The sequence below is a fragment of the Rana temporaria genome, chromosome 3, assembly GCF_905171775.1.
Source record: "Rana temporaria chromosome 3, aRanTem1.1, whole genome shotgun sequence".
NCBI lineage: Eukaryota > Metazoa > Chordata > Amphibia > Anura > Ranidae > Rana > Rana temporaria.
Genome location: NC_053491.1, coordinates 472,949,088 through 472,954,269, shown reverse-complemented (window position 1 = coordinate 472,954,269; position 5,182 = coordinate 472,949,088).

Below are 5,182 nucleotides of genomic sequence, written 5' to 3'. Positions count from 1 at the left end.
AAAGCACCCACCCTCTAACCGTGCCCCATACCCCCCTCCCCACGTCACCCATCGCCGCTTTCCCTCACTCATCAACTCTCATCTCTTCTCTATATGTCATGTAGGGGGCCCACGTCTTAGGCCTTGTACAGACGAGCGAACATGTCCGCTCTGAGATTTTGGTCTGATGGTTGTATACACCATCAAACCAAAATCCCCGCAGACAGACAGCGCGGTGATGTGGCGGTGACGTTGACGCCGCCACGTCCGCAAACCCGGAAGTTTAATGCTTCCACGCATGCGTCGAATCACTTCGACGCCATGCGCGGGTTCCCGGGCCAGCGGACATGTCCGATGAGTCGTACTGACCATCGGACATGTCGACCGGACAGGCTTCCAGCGGACAAGTTTCTTAGCATGCTAAGAAACTTTTGTCCGCTGGAAACCTGTCCTCTAGGCTGGAAAATTGTCCGGTCGGCCCTATACACGACTGAACATGTCTGCGGAAACTGGTCCGCGGACCAGTTTCAGCAGACATGTTCGGTCATGTGTACGAGGCCTTACAGTACCTGCCATCTTGATATTTCATTGCCAGAGTAAGATTCTCCATTTTCCATAAAGACTGCAGCTTGTGGAACCTGAACCACACTCCAAATGGTCATGGAGGAAGTGAAGCGGGTCACTGCCGGCTGACGCCTTTCAAAGCACAAAGCTTCTTCATCGGTGACTGCTGGGCTCTGATGAAGAAGCTTTGCGCTTTGAAACGCATCAGCCGGCAGTGACCCGCTTCACTTCCTCCATGACCATTTGGAGTGTGGTTCGGGTTCCACAAGCTGCAGTCTTTATGGAAAAAGCCTCATACTGCGTATCTTTCTGCCACAAATTGTGAGTAGGTTTTTATTGTAATTCAATAAAAACGTTTAAACGGTAATACACTAGGCTGGTGCACCTATTTTTTTCTTGTTTTTGCTATTAGGATATCCCTATCCATGAAGGGCAGCAAGGCCTGTGTTACCGTTATCGCTATGGACCTTTGATTGTCAGACAATCCACTGATGCACAGGAATATTTGTTTTCTGTTTTCAAAAAGATTCTCTATTTGTTGGATTTCTGCAATCCTCGCAAACCATTGCGCTCTTGATGGGGGGCTTTCGCATTTCCACAAGACAGGGATACACGCCCTCGCTGCCACCATCAAATGTCTCAGCAGAGATTTTTTATATTTTTCTGCTGAAATAGGAATGTCAAATAACAGAAATGCAGCAGGATTTTCTCCTAGCCGAACTTCTATTATTAATTCAATAGTTTCAGCTACCATTCCCCAAAAGTCTTTAATTTTCAAACATTTCCAAAAAATGTGCAGTATATTTACTTCTGCTTCCTTACATCTCCAACAAAGTCGCTGTAAATCTGAGGGGTAGATCTGAAATGAGGGAAAGCTCTGCTGATTTTATTATCCAATCGTGTGCAAGCTAAAATGCTGTTTTCTATTTTCCTTGCATGTCCCCCTCGGATCTACAGCAACTGCACTTCCAAGTGCACTTTCAGTGCAATTTCAAGTGCACTTTGCACTTTTAGTTTGCACTTGTAGTGCAAAGTGCATTTGCCTTTCGTAAAATAACCCCCAGTATGGTTTTCATTATTGAAAAATTCAAATACTCAGATAAATTGCATAAAAGTTGTCCTTCACCCATCGCATTGAGCAAAATATGTGCAAGACTTCATGTCCAGTCTGCTGGTGGATAACCTTCTGGGTTGTAGGAGTTAAGGGATCAACAAAGATCTACAAGCTGAGGAAGAGGAAAATGTGGCCACAGGAACTCTCCCTATTGCTGCAACTTGCTTGGTAGCCACATGTGACTTTTCAAATAAAAGTGGCACTGATATTACAATAGAAAAGCCCCTTATTATAATGTAGTTTGACCTGTTTTACCTGCCAATGTGTCTGTGTCTTCAGAAAATGCCACTTTATTAAAAGTTCTAAATATCTTAGGTCCTCAGCTAGTGACAGGATGTTTCCTTCTATTTTACTTTGTTTTTGTTTTTTTAAACAAACAAACTTCAGGAATTTAGTAGATTTTCACCAATTTTCAAGCCTGTCTTTTTTCATCTAATAAATCTTGGCAACTTGTTCAACTATTTTCATCTACTACTGCATTTTTAACCTTCAATAACAAATTTTCCTCAGAACATTCATTGGAATAATCAAATACTGACATTTTTGAAGAATGTAATGTTGAACAAGAAAGTTGTCCCCAATGAGTAAGGCCTCGTACACACGACCGAGAAACTCGTCATAAAAGAAACATTGTTTTCCTCGACGAGTTCCTTGTCAGGCTTGTCGAGAAACTTGACAAGCTTTCCTTGCATACACACTGTCAAGACAAAATCTTGTTGTTCTTAAATGCGGTGACGTACAACACGTATGACGGCACTATAAAGGGGAAGTTTGATTCCACTGGCGCCACCCTTGGGGCTGCTTTTACTAATCTCATGTAAGTAAAAGTTTGGTGAGAGACGATTCATCCTTTTAGTCTGTTACAGCGTTTCGAATGTGCTATCTCCATTACGAACGCTACTTTTACCGAAGGTGCTCTCCCGTCTCATACTTTATTCTGAGCATGCGCGGGTTTCTAAGCATACACACAAATGTGTCTCTCGTCATAAACCTGCCCGACGAGAAACACAATGAGGAAATTGAGACTCCCGACGAGTTCTCTGTTTTTCTCGTCGAGATCCACGACAGTTTTCTCGACGAAAAACATACACACGACTGTTTTCCTCGGCAAAAAAGCTCTGCCACCAAGTTTCTTGATGGATTTTGTCGAGGATAACGGTTGTGTGTACAAGGCCTAAGGTGTGAATTGTGTTGAGATATTTTTGTAGCTTTTCATGACCTTCCAGTTTCTGGACATTTTTTTTTCAAATCAGCTATTGGGCAAGGATTATTATCCACTTACAGCATGGGGAGAAGGTGTGCTAAGGTCCCTCAAGTGATGAAGGGAGCCAAGTTAACTAGAGCTGCGCCTACCATGTGGAAGGTGATTGGGAGAGCTTCCTTCCTTTAACTCATTTAGCATGTGTACCTGTGGATTTAGACCCAGAACTAATTCAAGGTGAGCCTTTCTTTGTTGAGGTTGAGTCCTACAGGAATCTTATGGATGCACTTAAGCCTCGTACGCACGACCGAGGAACTCGACGGGTGAAACACATAGTTTTCCTCGTCGAGTTCCTTGTTAGGCTGTCGAGGAACTCGACAAGGCAGGTTTCTCCATTGCCGTTAAGGAAAAAGAAGACATGCTCTCTTTTTGGCTCGACGGGATCCTCAACAGTTTCCTCATCGAAAAGTGTACACACGACCGGTTTCCTCTGCAAAAAAAAAAAAATCCTAGCAAGTTTCTTGCTGGTTTTTGCCGAGAAACTCGGTCATGTGTACGAGGCCTGTGATGTAATTGTGCCTTTTAGTCCTATTGTTGGGGGTTCCAGTTTGAAGATACATGTGAAGTCATATACTGATTGTGAACCCTGCTTTCATAAAATCGGTTTACTTATATACACTTTGGGGGTTATTTACTAATGGAAAACCAACTTTGCACTACAAGTGCAAACTACAAGTGCAAAGTGCACTTAGAAGTGCAGTTACTGTAGATCTGAGGGGGACGTGCAAGGAAAATAAAAAAGAGCATTTTAGCTTGCACATGATTGGATGACAAAATCAGCAGAGCTTCCCCTCATTTCAGATCTACCCCTCAGATTTACAGCGACTGCACTTCCAAGTGCACTTTCAGTGCAATTCCAAGTGCACTGAAAGTTTGCACTTGTAGAGCAAAGTGGATTTGCCTTTAGTAAATAACCCCCTTTGTGTGTAATCCTGGCCACTGAAAGGGGTGAGCTTTTAGTGTTTGCCGATTCATGTCTAATTTTTTTTCTGTTCAACCTGAAGGTTGAATGAAAAAAACTGCCCGATTCCCCCATCTACCCATTCAATGTGGACAGGGACTAAGGCCTTGTACACACGACCAGTTTCCTCGGCAGAATCCATCAAGAAACTTGGTGGGAGAGTTTTTTTGCCGAGGAAACTGGTCGTGTGTACATTTTTCATCAAGGAAACTGTTGAGGAACTCATCGAGCCAAAAAGAGAGCGGCCTCGTAAACACGACCGAGTTACTCGTCGGGCGAAACACATAATTTTCCTCATCGAGTTCCTTGTTAGGCTTGTCGAGGAACTCGACAAGCTTGCTTTGCGTACACACTGTCAAGACAAAATCTCCTCGTTCTCAAATGCGGTGACTACAACACATAGGACGACAGGGGAAGTTCGATTCCACTTGCACAACTCTTGGGGCTGCTTTTGCGAATCTCATGTGTTTGCGTGTTAAGTAAAAGTTTGGTAAGAGACTATTTGCACTTTTCTGTTACAGCTTTAAAAATGTGTTCTCTCTATTACAAATGCTACTTTTACTCCCGTCTCATACTTTATTATGAGCAAGCGCGGGTTTCTTAGCATACACACGCTCGACTTTCTCGTCGGAAACCAGCCCAACGAGGAACTCGATGAGCCAATTTGACTCCCATTGAGGAAAAAGAGAACTTGCTCTCTTTTTGGCTCGACGAGTTCCTCGACAGTTTCCTCGATGAAAAATGTACACACGACCAGTTTCCTCGGCAAAAAAAACTCTCCCACCAAGTTTCTTGATGGATTCTGCCAAGGAAACTGGTCGTGTGTACGAGGCCAGCAAGTTCTATTTTTCCTCGACGGGAGTCAAATTGGCTCGTTGAGTTCCTCGTCGGGCTGGTTTCCGATGAGAAACTCGAGCGTGTGTATGCTAAGGAACCCACACTTGCTCATAATAAAGTATGAGACGGGAGTAAAAGTAGCATTTGTAATGGAGAGAACACATTTTTAAAGCTGTAACAGACTGAAAAGTGCAAATCGTCTCTTACCAAACTTTTACATAACATGCAAACACATGAGATTAGCAAAAGCAGCCTCAAGAGTTGTGCAAGTGGAATCGAACTTCCCCTGCCGTCCTATGTGTTGTAGTCACCGCGTTTGAGAACGAGGAGATTTTGTCTTGACTGTGTGTACGCAAAGCAAGCTTGTTGAGTTCCTCGACAAGCCTAACAAGGAACTCGACGAGGAAAATGATGTGTTTCGCCCGACGAGTAACTCGGTCGTGTGTATGAGGCCTAAGACCTTCTG